The sequence below is a fragment of the Triturus cristatus genome, chromosome 8 (genome assembly GCF_964204655.1).
Source record: "Triturus cristatus chromosome 8, aTriCri1.1, whole genome shotgun sequence".
NCBI classification, from domain to species: Eukaryota; Metazoa; Chordata; class Amphibia; order Caudata; family Salamandridae; genus Triturus; species Triturus cristatus.
Genome location: NC_140591.1, coordinates 1,073,580,723 through 1,073,596,237, shown reverse-complemented (window position 1 = coordinate 1,073,596,237; position 15,515 = coordinate 1,073,580,723). Strand labels below are relative to the sequence as shown.

The window sequence follows — 15,515 nt, the reverse complement described above, 5'->3', positions numbered from 1 at the left end:
GGAATATTTCTGATGTTATCACTTGTAATTTTTTTTATTATTTTCCAGAGCCCTATACACAAAGACTTAATTTTCAGTGTGAAGTTTAATTTAGAGTTTGGTGGTGCATTCTACACAAAAGCACATTTAGGGGCTTATTACGAGTAGGACCGCTGTACTTGTGGGTGCGGTCTGACCACCACCACCATTGTTGGTTTGCCCACAGTATTCAAAGTGTGGCTCTCGGACCGACACAGGACTGCCGCATCCACTGGAGATCCATGATCCCATGGCGGTAGCACAGTGGAAGGGGGCAGCAATATGCTGGTGGTGCCGCTACGGCACCGCCGTGCATATTATGAGTTGCATGTCCACCGCCTCTTTCATGGCGGTGAGCCCGCCATTAAAAGGATGGCAGAGAGGCAACGCCGCTCCTGGGCCTGGGGGTGCATGCAGAGGGGCACATGGTGTGCCCCCCGGAACTGTCCGCCAGTTCCTGCATGGTGTGGCATTCATGCCACACCATGCAGCAATGTGCTGCAGGCACTGTCCCGGCAGCATCGGCAGTTAAGACTCACCTATGAACCTTATACAGCCGCTGCCGTGAGACTGCTGCCGCTCTGCCCATCCTCCGTGGATTGCAGTTGTAATCCAGCAGGGGGGGGATCAAGGTTTAGCGGTCCTCCTAATGGCACAGCTGTAGCAGGCCGACATGAGACCCGCCAATCTTGTAATAAGGCCCTAAATGTTCATGATGTTTGCAATTTCACTTTTATTTCCCCTGCTTTAACTTACATTAAATGTGTTTCCTACTAGGAACTGGTAGCAGTGTACACGAAGAAAGCAAATGTGGTACACGTTTTTCCTGTGTTCAAACTTCAGACTTTTTTATTGGCCGATATTTGCCTTTCTATGCAGACAATGGATCTAATTGCAATAAACTGTTGTAGTGGGACAAGAGTTAGCTAAGAGCCGCTGAACCACTTTGACACTTATGACTTAAGTGAGAGAATGCAGTATTAGACACAGAGGTAGTTATAGAAAACGTCTGACTCTTAAAATGATTTTTGTGCAAGTAGTATTTTTTTTCAGCATTGTTACAAGTGAAAACAAGCATTTGCAATGCAATCGGTCTCGCCTTTGGGACCTTATATGAATTTAGCTATGCAGCACATTAGCCTGGGTGCTGAAACATCTACTGTTCTTTAATATGTAGAGAAAGTAAGCACCAAACATGTATGGGAACACATGGAGAGAAATATTGCCTTTCAGCGGGAAATGGTATAGTCCAAAGCTCTGTTTGTAATATAAAATCAGGACCTTCGGTGGTCATATCGCTGAAAATAAAAGATTTAAAAAAAATATTGTCGATGGTTGCTTGTGAAGGACAATTTCTATGGACTGGAATCTAGAGAATGCTAAAGTGATTCTAGTATTATATTGACCTCTGCTGGTCGTTTTCTATCAAGAAAGTTTAATAGAGGCAGTTGCCAGAAAACAAAAAAAAATAAAGTCCCTCAGCAGAAAGCAATTCTGGTATTTTACTGCCTTCTACTGGCCGTTTTCTATCGAGACAGTTAAATAGAGGCAGTTGAACAAGGAGAAAGCAATTCTGGTAGTTTAGTGACCTCTACTAGTCGTTTTCTATCAAGACAGTTAAATAGAGGCAGTGGAACAGAAAAAAAAGTCCCTAAGCGGAAGCAGACAAGTCCTAGGGCTGATCTCCAGAGCCCACAAAGTGCATACACATATAAGTATATACTAAAGTATATACAAGAGGTCACGAATGCTCCACCTAAAAAGCAGATGCCACAATAGCATGGTGCAATGGGTTTCCTCCACACATGATGCATAATACATGTACACATCTGTTTCTTCTCTAATCACTAAGCTTACAGTTTCACACAGCTTACATGTGACCCTTATTCTTATATCTCTTAAATATTAAGCATGAATAAATGCTACTTATGGGTGTTTTTTAGCCAAACCCCCCAAAAAAAGATACGAAGATCTCAATTCCTAGCTTGCCAGCTTTTGTAATACAGTCGCCTTTAGCATAGTTCCCCAGAAAATGCAAATATTTTCTTATAGTGCCCTGTACCAGTCGTGGGAAATATAGTATTTTTTTCAGAAAATAGCATACACATCTAAATGTAAGGTTTCGTAAAAAGCATGATGCTAAGGATCATATGGTTCAATAATTTGTCACCTTACTTTAAAACGCTTTGCCCTCTAGAGTATCCTTAAAAAATCTGATGCAGGTCAACAATTATTACGTTTCATTTAATTGCCATAGGGTGCCAGATTAAAGTGTACGTGGCCTGAGTGGCCTCGGTTTCTCGGATTCGCTGTGAGTCACATTTACAAAAATAGATGCTTTGGGACAGATATTTGAGATTGTCACGCAGTGAAGCTCAGTAAGTCACCTTGCTACACTGCACTGCATGACAGAGAAAGGACAGCACACAGTGCATTTCTCTGCTTTCCACCTGCGCTGATGCCCTTTTGGCTGCCTAGCGCCACCTCACGCACCCTTGCAATATGGTACAAGGGTAACTGCTTGTAAGGTAGATTGTTTTTGTACAAGAAGGGACACCTTCCTGCACAAAAACAATCCCTTGCGGTATTTTCCTCATTCTATGTGTGCTGCAGAATGTGGCACACATAGAAGGAGGAACAATCATTTTCTATGCAATAGGTCTTGCATTTGCGAGAGTTTAAGCTATTGGCATTGTAAATGATAATGCCTTTTATTTATTCGTTTTTAAAAGCAACACATGTAAAAGGCATTTTCATTTCTAATGCTAAAAGCTCAAACTCTAGCAAATGCGAGACCGCTTTACCGGTGGCCGCGCCCCTTTGTTTAGACGCTGCTCACCGTATTCAGGTTACTGTGAGCAGCATCTAAAGAAAGGGGCGCAGCCAACATTAAAGCGAAAGCGCGGTATGGGACACTTTCACGCAAAAAAGAAAAAATAAATAATGAAAGAAACGTTCTGTAGCACGGCCGCGTAAGTGAAAGTGGACCGTGCTGTAAATTAAATAAATAAATATGCGCGGCCACTAAAGTGAAAGCGGACTGCACTGTAAATTAAAAAAATAAATATGTGCAGCCGCTAAAGTGAAAGCGGACCGCTGCGTAAATTAAATAAATAAATAAGGGTGGCTGCTATAGTTAAAGCGGACTGCACAGTAAATTAAATAAATACATTACTAATAACAATATAAAAGCGGCAGCGTGCTGCAACGTCGTGGGTGGAATAGGGGAAGATCATTAAAGAAAATAGTGCACACCGACTACATAAAGCAGACCTTGTGACAACACAAGTAAAAAGTTCCGTCCTTATGGCAGGTTACAAATGCAGACAAGGCTGTACCAAAGAGGGACTAACAAGCCTATTCACAAATGAAAAGCAACGATTTTGAAAGGACAGTAACAGGAGCCAATTAAAAAGGTGGGCGGAAAATGGGCGGAGCTTGTATTTCATGCCTCAGTACAGTATGCCTCGCCGAGCAGGGCATGCACTGCCCAGGCTCAACCTAAAAAAACTAGGAGAAATAAGCATATTTCTCCTCGTTACTCCTCACCTGCAGATGCGTAGGTTTTTGGTGCATTCCCAGGTCTACCACTAATGGTAAATCTGTGAAGGAGTCAAAATCCTTAGATGTTGCATGGGAACACCCACGCAACACCCATAGAATGCCTCCCTGGTGCAGAGTAAGGCACAGCAGGGATTTGCGCTGTGTTGCTTTACTCAAGATTCATGAAGCCGCCTAGGGCCACGCAAGGTGTCCTTGCACGGCTTCATAAATCTACTTTTTAAGTTGCTTCGCTCTTGCACCACATTGCATGGTGCAGGAGCGATGCAACAGGGCTCATAAATATGCTCTCCCCTGTTTCTAGTTCATGTGCAAATTCAACAATTTAGCACATGTGATGCAAACAGTGGGTCACAGAAACACGGTCAAGCAGTTCAGTTTAAGCTGCTGCTCTGTTTTTCTATGCATGTGGCCCTTGACCCTTCAGGAACATTCTGAAGCCCCCAAGAGAGTGGGTGCAGTTGAACACAGTTATGAGCTACTACAGAGCTGAGCCTTGCAGCTATAGAAAAGGATGTCAGCGATTTGAATCTACCACCACTAGCTGCTCTTACAAAAATTCCACTCTTGGACCCCAAGGCACTAATGTGGAAGCTTTTAAAGAACAACAGTCGACTAATCGACTTGGCCACCTTGAGTTTCTATAAGTAAACAGAATATATAATTTACACCTCCACAACTATAAAAAAGGAATATATATACTGTGATTTGAAAGTCGGCTATACAGTTAAGTATCTAAGATTTTGGGGCGTATTCACAAGGAGCTATCGCCGAATTATCGGCACTTCATCGCAGCCAAAGTTGTGATAAATTTACCTCCCCATTCACAAGCTGGTGTTAACAGCCCACAGCACCAGTTTACCCGCGATAGCAGCCGCATAAAACATCCCCACAGAGGACCCCCGCAACTATCGCTAATGAGATGCAGAGTAGGCGTTCCCGTGCCAAAAGCCGTGACAACACCACACCACAACATTCTCAACGACCAGCCAGATGGGCGCTAAGGACACAAAACAGTTGATAAGGCGCGTTAGCACAAGGAATTCTACACCTGCTCTGACCTGGTGTAAAGTCGGAGCGGCAGCCAGCACCACAAAAGGGAGCGCAGCCCAGGGCCACATCGAAAGTGCCACAGATGCCATGGAGCCACTCATCATGCGGTCCGGACACATGAGAGGGCCACAACACCCACCGACAACACCCCCTGGACTACCCCTCCCTGGCACCGCCCCGAACAAAGACATGCCACCTCAGCTACACCAAAACATGCACAAAATAATCTGCTTGATGTCTCACAATCACAGCAGGTGAAATGCACGTTTCGTCACAGAAATGAGCATCAGACATACAATTCCAAAACAACAAATAAAAATGTATTTAAATGAACACAGAAATGAAATGAAGACACATGGCGGCTCCCCTCGGGACACTCGGTAGGTCACAGCCTGCAAGACAAAAAACATGATTAGAAGGTGTGTCCTGCACACATCAAAGGACAGAGAGAGAGCCAAGGAGAGAGAGGGGGAGAGAGAGAGAGAGAGAGAGAGAGAGAGAGAGAGAGAGAGAGAGAGAGAAGAGAGAGAGAGAAGAAGAGAGTTAGCCGCCCCTGCGCACCCAGGCCACACTGCTCACCTGCTGCCTCCGGTGTGTCTCCAACCACGTGCCGGTATGTATAGCCGTACATCAGGTCACACATATGAGTCAGATCCGTCATCTGTAACAGAGTCCAAATACATGACTGGCACAGTACACACACTTGCACAAGATAATATCACCTACCCGCCCATGCACACCCGGGAAGAGGCATCACAAAGGCTCCCGCCGCCCACGGAGCATGCCTGCCCATGCACACCCAGGCCTCACTGCTCAACTTCCACCACTAGCGTGAAGACAGGGTGTCCCACCACGTGCCACTGCAAGCTACAAGGCTGGGTTCCCGCGGACATTGCACCCTCCACAACATGCAGACACGCACCGCAGGTCACCAGGTCTCACGTTTGGTGCTGGGTCTTGATTTCTCCATGGCATAGGACATACCAGTGCACCCGGCAACATCGCAGGCTGCACACCCGCTCAGTTATGATTTGTTCAGCATTGCGTACATCAATTGTGTGTCTTTTGCACACCCGATCAGCCCAAAGGGTGCCACTAACTCTGTGAACCCAGAAGCCATGCAACGTGGCAGTGAGACCGCGCTGCCCGCTGGCTCTGGCCTACACTGCGGTCCAGCAGGGCACACAAAACCTGAGTTGACCGCTGGAATGGGGCATCATCACAGGATGCCCACCGGCTCAGCTGCTTAAGGTGCCACTGACTCAGTGCACCCAAAGTCACCATCCCGTGGCGGGGTGCCTGTGCCGGGCGCAATTCGCTTGGTGCGACTCACCCTGTGCAACCCCAGTCAGCGCCACTTGGTGGTCAGCCCATGCCGTACGCAGGCCTGGGTTGCCACTAACCCTGTGCACAACAACTAATGGTCCCTTTATGGTTGAAGGCCGTGGAGCGTCCGTCATCCAGTCACCACCAGCAGAGGGGAATGTGACGTCGTCGGCCCCTTATGTTGGCGGAGTCACATGGCCTGTGACGCCTGTGCCGGATGGGTGTGGTGTGCTTGCAAACCTGCCCTCAGGGAGTGGCTGTGACATGCTGACAACTAGACCAGTGACCTGCACACCACCAGCGAGTTCGCCTGCGACGGGGAGCAATGAGGGCCCCCCTCGGAGCATAAGCGGCGTGCTCTGACCTGCCATATGCTGGACCAACTCCGGGCTTGCAACAATGACTTGTAGGCTCTGGGCATGGTTCAGTCCATGTCCAGACAAGGAAGTGAGTGATGCGTGTGTCCCGGTTGTAGTGTCCACGGGGCCCGGTAAACAAAATGCTATGTAGCACCCTCTGACTGGCATCCCACAGGATGAGCATCATTGACGCAAGGGAAATCACTGTCCCTACATTCATCCACACATGCATACATGACAGATGAAAGACATGATACAGCAGCGCGTCACTGGATGTTTATTGCACATCCAGTGCAGTCTTGCAGCTGGAGCGGTACAGAGCAATGCCGAGCATACTACACGATATGGGCCCGTGGACGACAAGTCCTGCGGAAGGGAAGGGTACAATCCGCAGTCTGGTCACCGTGTCATTGGCCATCAAACAGGATGTGGCAGTCGATGTCGATGTCCTAGGTGAGTGCATCGGAGTGTATCGGGGTCAGTGGAAGGTCATGAGGCCATGTGAGGGACCAAGCAGAAACAGGCCAGGTGGCGAAAATGAATGCTAGTGCCTGGTCCTTCTGACCACTGACCCATCCACGTCCTCGTCCCCGGGTGTGTGCCCTGCCCCACCTGTGGGTGTTGCAGAACCGGCTGCGACACTGTGCCACTGACACATCAGGGGCCTGAGTGGATACGCCTGCCCCACTGGGAGGCACTGATACACCAGGGGGCGGGGATGTGGATGGTGGGGGGGCAGCAGCATTCATCAGCGCCAATCCTTGTGGCGGCAATGCCATGATGGAGGTCCGCAGGGCATGATAGATCCCAGCTACATTTCAATGATGTGCAGCGGTGGCTGCCATCCTTTCCGCCTCCATACGCACCATGTCCTCCATGAGGCTCCGCATGTGTGCCAGCTCATGGCTGGCATCGCTGGAGCTACTCTGAGCGGACAGCTGTTCTTCTCTCCACGTCATTACTCCAGCAATGTCAGTCAGGGCTTGTTGGAGACCATGGGGTGGACATAGACACCCAAGGATGGCGTCCAGTTTGGCAGCCATGATGCCGAAGCCCACCCGCACCTGCTCAGCCGTCTCCCTCTGGCACTCCAGCACACGGCGTTGGAAGGCCATGTGTTGTTCCTGGAGGTCTTGGGAGAGTGCCGGGGCTGTGGGTGCCTCCTGCTGGGTGGTTTGGGTGGTGGGTGGGGTCTCATCGATGTAGCTGGGCTGCCCTGATCCTTGAGGTGAGTGGCGGATGAGGTTAATGATGGCCTCGATGGTCTGGGTGTAAATGCTGGTGTTGTCCTCCTCGTCATCAGTGAAGAGTGGCTGGAACTGCTCTGCAGGAGGTGTTGACGGTGCCCCTGCGAAGTGAAGGGGAGATGGTGTATTACAATGTGTCCACATGTATGTAGCCGCATGGTACATGTTGACATTCAGACAGCATGGCATTGTACATTGTGACAGTCTGTAGATCTGGGTGAGGACCCAGAGTCATTGTGGGTGTGCAGTGTGCTCTGCTTGGTTGTGCATGTGAGCCATTGAGGCAATCTCTCCCCTTACCCCCAGTACCTGGTGGTCACTCACCCTGTTGTAGTTGTGTTGTGTCCTGTCGAGCAGTGTCCGCTCCCCCGATTCCGGCCACAGTCTCCACACTGATGACTGTCAACACCAGCTCCTCCATGTCATCCAGCTCCAGCTGTGGCGCTGGGCCCCCACCTTCGGTCAGCGTTGCTGCCTTCTGGTTGGCGGAGAGTTTCTCCTTGGTCTTCCATTTGATGTCATTCCATCCCCTCTTGACCTCGTCTATTGCCCTCTTGTGCTCTCCGACGACATTCACCTCATCAACGATGTCTCACCATATTCCAGTTTTGGTGCCCAGTGACACGTTGGAGGTGACGAAGAGTTGTTGATGGTGTTCGGTCACCTCCGTGACTATGATCCTGTTCGCCTGCGAACTGAACTTCGTCTTCCTCTTCTTCTTGTCCTTGCCCTTCCCTGTCCCCGATGTCCCGGGCTGGTTGTCCGGGGTGCTTGTGGGGTTGAGCTCGTCCTCTGTGCCTGCTCCGGCTGCCTCCATAGTGCTTGGGTGTAGGTCAGTTTGTGTTTGTTTGTTTTTTCCTGCTTTTATGGTGATTTTTCCCACCTGCCAGGTGTGTGTTGCAGGTCTGGCACTGCTTATCGCTGATTTCCTCATCGCGCTTTGGCCCATGGCAGGTTTTTTGGTGTTGTGGTTTGTGTTTTTATCTCCATCGAGGTGGTTTCATCGCGGACATTGTCCGCGGTTTCGGCAGACTATCGCATGCTACCACCTTGTTGTGAATTCCACGTTGACACAGGTTATTTTCCCGCGATGGGCTGCGATATTGAAAGTTGCGTTACGCTACTCTTGCGGTAGTTATCACACATTCTTGTGAATATACCCCTCTGTCTTATGTACATCCCGATATCTCAGCTTGAAGGCTATTGTAACGCGGAGTGACTAGCATCTGAGATCTTCAGGCTCTGTGCTTCTAAAGAGAGTCCATCGAACATATTATCTGCTTATGCCCTTTGCTACTGGACCTAAGGAAAATTATTTGAGAGCAACATTTATTGCAGCCAATATTAGGACCATGCAGCAAGCAATTAAGTCCTGCATTTCCTTAAAGGACTTGCAATTTATCTAAAAGCTGCCAAGATTTTCAGAAATGTATTTTCTTCGTTTACAAAAACACGCAAACTCTAACTGGATGATTCAGTGCAGAATTTGTAGCTTCATTATATTTTTGGATGTTTACTGACATTCTATGATAATTGCTCAAATTATTTATTTGATCATATTTTATTATTTTAATTGATATGTGTTCTATACAATCACCCTACTTACAACTGCAACCCCCCCCCCCTCGTTGACATTCAGTGTCAATTTTGGACATCCAAGTGCATGGTGCCTCTGCTGAGATGCTTACAGCATGAATCCTGCTGCACTGTCAGTACACCTACAATGGCACCCCTGGACTTCTTTTGGAGGAAGGTCAGGAACCCCACATGGGAATGCAGTCTATGACTGCAACCCCTCCGAGGAGTACAAGGAGAATTCCTAGGCCCCCTCGCATTGAGAGAGACAGATTGTGTGCCATTTACTGGAGGTCACAAAGAACACACCCCTCACCTTTAATCACTTGCGCCTGTAGCTCTTAAAAAAGGTGTGTGCAAGCAGGCACAGCATTCCTCATTTTCAAGGGGTCACACCCTGACACAAATGAGGGAATTCCCTTTTTTCTAAATGTTGACAGCACAGACGTCAAACAGATATGTTGCTAACAATACACATTGAGCTGACTGGATCCGCTTCTTTTACCTGTTGGCTTTCTTCAATTAGCCTTTGGAGAGAGACTTTGTGACTCATGGCTCATCTCAATCCAGTGGAGCTGCCATGTCACAGCTAATGCTATTGGCTGTCTGGGTGTATCTTTCCACCCCCACTTGAGATCTGGCATTGAACTGCATGATTGATTACTATTATATCCCTCTCTGTTCTTTCTGCAGGCTTCCACCTGTGTGTCTTGTTCTAATGTGCTAACATTGCATGAATTAACACATTAAACTCAGACCTATTGGCTTTGCTAATGCTTGTGTGTTGTGTGAATGCTAAACCAATGTCTGCATTACCGAAGCGCCACATAAACTCTGTGCCATATTTTGTAATACTAAGGAAGCCAGAAAGTGCTAGAAATGTGCACCAATGCAGGCCTGTTTGCTGATACGGTTCCATAAGATTTAGTCAATATCCTATCCTAAGACAGTCACAACTAGGTCTTTGGGTATCGGGCACACTGATTTTTTACACCATATAAATTACCATTTCTATGTTTCTTGTGTGTATCATTTAGGCTTTGGGTTTTCATCCTCTGCCATTTCTTTAGCTTTGCTTGTAAATGCTGAAGTTCAACAGTTTGTGCCTTGAGGCTGCAGAGAGGAGAGGTGAGACTTGAATTCCCAGTGCACTTTGCAAATGAACACATGCCATAACCTAAAGGCTTGAAAAGACACAGTGAGAATTTCATGAGGTAACAAGGCAAGGCTCTCTCTTTGCCTCCGTTACTCTCTGAACCTCTCTGCCTTAGTAGTAGAGCTTTCGTTGCTGACAGCAAAACAGGAGTTAACAGTGACAATTATCATCAGTTAACAGTTATCATCAGCTATTATTATTTTTTGGGGGGGAGTTTTATAGAGCGTGAACTCGACCCACAGGTATCAGAGCGCTTTACATGAGCACCAGTTGCGTTACAGACAGGTACATTAACGGGCATATGTACGAGGCGGCGATAAAAAATTATCGCCGCTTTTGCAGCCGTTCTCAGCAGAAAAGCGGCGATAATTTTATCGCTTTATCAGCAGGGTCACGCTATCGCGTGAATCCTTGCCTTAGCGCCTGTTTCCTGAACGCCCAGCTTTGCATCTCTAATGAGATGCAAAGTGGGCGTTCCTTCCTGAAATAACTGGAGAAATGTCGCTAACGGACATTTCTCCAATTATCAAGAGAATCGCTAACAAGCATAGCGATGAGAAAAGTAGCGCTAACCATGGTTATCGCTACTTTCCTTACGCCTGCTTTTCAACTGACTTAGCCATGATATCCTATGGAAGGTGGATATCATGGCTAAGTCTGCCTTGCCCTATCAGCAAGCGTTCGCCAAACATTGTGGATTATCGCTGGATTTCCAGCGATAATCGCACAGTTGGCAGCTTGCGCGTTGAATTTTATCGCTTTGGAGATAAGCGTTGCTGATAGCACGCTATCTCCGCGATCAAATTCAGCATTGGCCGGCGATAATTATCCTCGCGCTAAGAGCGCTGAGCGATAATTGTCGCCTGACCTTGTAGATATGCCCCATATTTGGTTAGGCACGGGGAGATTACGTGATTTCCCCAGAATCACAGGATGTTGAGCGTCCTTGCTGAGACTTCAGCACAGTTCACCAGCTTCAAGGTTGACCGCTCAAGCAGGAAGGTAGGGGGTGACGAGCCCAAGAGCAGGCAGAAAAAGTTGTCACTGTAGCTAAGAGAGATTGGCACAATTGTGACAGTATACTGTACCGTCAAAAAAGGAGGCCCTGTTCGGAACAGTAATTAAACACCTCCCTGACAAATTTATTAATAGAGATTCTGGGGTAGCAAGAATCTTAATTTGTTTCTTCAAGTGACCTTCAATGCCAGGGGTCAGGGCTGTTGGAAACTGGCTTTTGGGAAAGCAGGCTTGATAGCAAGTATTCACGGTTGATAACTGTGAGGCCCATACCAAGACTGGTGGAATGACCTTAAAATGGTTGACCTCCTTGACTTTCTCCTAACTGAGAACAGAGCACAGCAGGGTAATCGTGGGACTCTTCTTTTCAAAACTGCTGCTGTCACTTGCTCTATGCCACTTAGAGAACTGTACCCCCTTATTTAACATTTACATTTACTTCTTGATCAGCATTGAGTCTTACAGTCGGACTTTGGCTTGATGATGTTGATACTTGCGCCTGATGTTACTGGAAGGTTCTCTTGATCTCACCTTTTTTACCCTCTCTGCAAACTAACAGATTTTACTAAATTCGTCAGCATCTGAGATCATGTTTGTGGTCATAGTTGCCCCTCCAATATTCCACCCAGTTGATCAACCTTTATAACCCCACTCTGTCTTCTCAAAAGTTTAGAACCTTTGCGTCATGTCTAATTTGGATCTCTTCTTTAACCCCCAAGTCAAACAAGGTGGTCAAAGTTTCTAGGATAGCCCTGAAGACATAATGGCATGATGGGAGGGACATGTATAGGGAGGATGAAAGGGCGGTCTATGAAGCTAGTGACTGTCTCAAAATGTTCCATAAAATATGGGTCTGGTGGAAAAGTTACTATGGTTTTTTAAATATCACAGCTGTCGTAAGACATGATCATCAACAGTTGCAGTCAGTATCTCTGGGGGAGACCAGCCCTAGTAATGCAGAGTATGCTTGGAGAACTTGCCCCGGAGGGCCTGTAAAAGCATGCTAGATGTGAATGGTTTCGGATTAACACCTTATAATGCTCTTGTTGTCTGTTTTACTGTTAAAACTGCCATAAACAGTGGATGATGGCTACATATTAATGATTATGCTGACTATGAAAATGAAAATTTAAATACTGAAAAAATGTGGTCAAATGTATCTACACCATTTATGCCTACTAAAGGGTATTCTACCACTGCTGTTCCTTTCATATACTACCACTGCTACCCCATCCCCCCCCCCCCCCCCCATAGGATAGCATTAGTTCTTGTGGGGACTATATCTAGAATGGATTACTGTAATGACCTCTGCACATTTCTACCCGACAAAACATCAAAAATCTGTAAAGACCACAGGACCACACCACCTTTTTTATCTGGGGATTGCACCAATCTGACGTCACTACTTTAGCTCTGTTTTCTACTTTGGCTCCCATTCAAACAGCATACACACATCAAATAACTGTGCATTGTCTCCAAGGCCGTTCATGGGACTGCCACAGTCAGTGCTTAACTTGTGCCAGTGGTTTCAGGTGATGGATGCCTGCATTTATTTGTGTGGAGCAGGACTTATCTGTCATCATCAGACTTAGACTGCGAGCAATAGAGAGAAATTCATTAAAGGGGGAAAGAAAGATGAAAAAGATGTAAAAAGGGCCGAGTGAAAAAGAAGTGTTGAGAAAGAGTGAAACAAAAGTGTGTTAAGAATAGGGCGGTAGAAGAAAGAGGCATGAATCAAGACTAGGCAGCCCTGGTACTAGGCAAACTTGGCATTTGGCAGCACTGGCAGGGTCTCCTAGGAAAAAGGCTATAACCCTGCACTTGTACCAGCAGCCCAAACATTTGAGGTGGCATCATGAGCATAGTCTGTCAATTGCAAGCGGTACCTGGGTTGGGGGACAGAGAACACTCCACGCTTTATGTTCCATTTTATGGAATGTTCTCCTTGAGTGTGAAAACATGAAGTAGATTTAAATTCACGAGAGGATCGAAAACATTCGGGCACATTTACTATTATTTCATGCAACGCACCTCAGCGAGGGAGCTTTCTTTGCTATGTCGCGTGAAATGGAAAGAGAGAAGAAATACTCCATATTTACACAAATATGGTGCTTTTTTGCTCTCTCCCAGCTCTGGCGCACTGTGTGGTGCCTAGCTCCAATGCAGACAATCTTACACTATAGTGCAAGCGTGCCTGCGATACAGGTAAGATTGTTTTGAGCAAGAAGGGATACCATCCTGCACAAAAACAATCCAAAGAGGCATTTTCCTCTTTCTATGTGTGATGCAGAATGCAGCTCACATGGGAAAATGAAGTAACAAAGCGAAATAAAGATATTTCTCTTCGTTACACCTCTATCTGGTAGGCGCACCCTTTTGGGGAAAACCAAGGTTTACATGTCTTTTTATATTTGGGTTTGCGTTGAAATACATGGGTGGATGCGTGCTCCTCCCACTTAACACCTGCTCGATGCACATTAACGCAAGGAAGTGCTATGCACTGCATTGTCTTACTTTTTATTTACTAAATTACGCAAAGCCACACAAAGTCGCTTTGTGTGGCTTAGTAAACACCAAAAATGATTTTGCATCACGGATGCACAACAAAAGTGACGCAAGAACGGCGCAAAATCATAGTAAACCTGGGCCAGGCTTCCTAACAGCCTTTGGGCTCCATGCAGTCTAACGTTCTAGAATGTACTTTCATCTCTACCCTGTGGTTGTACTCGAGTCAGGACTCTATTTGGCTACAAAGTGGTATAGCACGCAAAAAAAAAAAATACACATATTTTCAGTTATGACGGTAAAGGAGAAATTGGAAAGTTACAATTGTCTCGCCTCTGCTTGTGGAAAAATTATTTGGAAGCGCAGCGACGGAAAAAGGCTTGCTCGAACATTCTTATAAATGTCTCGAGCGCGATGGCTTCTCAAATACCAGGTTGTTTATGTTCCCGCGCTTATCGCGCGCCTCGGCTCGGGCAAGGGTTGGTGCAGGGCAGTCACAGCAGACGGCACAGCGCAAACGGAAACAGATGTGGAGCTTTTGCACTGACGTGTGCACAACAATAACTGCGGTCAGTCGAGCTGAATGTTGCCTTAAGCTGTGGAAATGTGTGTGTGTTTGAGAGAGACATTTGACCTCCGTTTCTAAAAGACACGGGGAAAGGCATGCCGAGATCCGGTTTGGCTGTGTATGAAATGTTCAAAATAGATTTAATTTGCAACCCATAGCTGTAAACGGAAAAAAAACAAGCGCCCATTGGCATTATTTATGCATAGGCTGTTTATCTAAGGGTTTTCTTTCTCTTCGTACCTTTATGTGATAAAAGTCTAAACAGATACCTTCCTTTTTACCTTTTTTCTTTCATTCCTTCTTCTCTTCTTTCTTTTCTAGCTTCCACGCTTTGTTCCTTCCAGTCTTTTGTCTCACTACCTTTCTGTTCCTTCCTCGCTTCTAGTATATATCTTTCTTTCTTTCTTTCTTTTTTTTTTTCTTTCTTTCTTTCTTTCTTTCTTTCTTTCTTTCTTTCTTTCTTTCCTCATCATTCATTGACTTCCTTTCAGGCTTTTTTCCTGGTTATCTTTCTTTCTTTCTTCTTCCCAGTCTTCTTTCCTCTTTCTTTCTTACTTTCTATCCTTCCTTCCTCACGTCCTCTCTTCCTCACTTATCTCTGCTTCCTTCTTTCCTTTCTCCTCTGCCTACCTCACTCACTTCTTTCTTCCGGTCTTCCTACACTGCATCAATCCTTTCCTCATTCCTTCCCTGTTTCCTTCCTCTCACACTCCTTCCCCTCGTTCTCGACTTCCTTCTTTCCCTCTCATCCTTCCTTTCTTTCTTTTTTTCTTTCATCCGTCCCTCATGGGCTCCTTCCTTTTCTCGCGCCTTCCTTACATCTCCACCCCCCTCTTCCGAGTGCACATGAAATGGAATCTTCATGACGTAATGCTTTATTTTACCATGCTATTGGACAAGCTGGTTTGCATTTGCTTGGAATCTCATTTTACCCCCTCTGATTCCCCACAAGCCAGGCAGACTCCAAACTTCCATGACAGAAAATATTTCTGCATTTCTGTACTGGTCCATCATGTTTCCGGTTTACAAACAAGCTGCACATTGCTACAGAGCGAATTCCACCGTAACGCAGTACCAACAGCCCTAGGCTGTAGTGCAACTGGGTGGAAAATAAATTGCTGTGGCATGTT

General features: G+C 46.5%; 1 protein-coding gene across 3 annotated transcripts in view; it reads left to right on the top strand.

The window, feature by feature from the left end:
- The window catches only part of FHL2 (four and a half LIM domains 2), a 338,242-nt gene that overhangs the window by 38,526 nt on the left and 284,201 nt on the right, over positions 1-15,515 (top strand). Inside the window, exon 1 of one of the 3 annotated variants that reach the window (XM_085622613.1) lies at positions 14,318-14,386. The exons of the other annotated variants lie outside the window; for them this stretch is intronic. The gene's annotated coding sequence lies outside the window, so the exon portion shown is untranslated. Of the gene's footprint in view, positions 1-14,317; positions 14,387-15,515 lie in introns of those variants that run through there. 3 annotated transcript variants of the gene reach the window in all.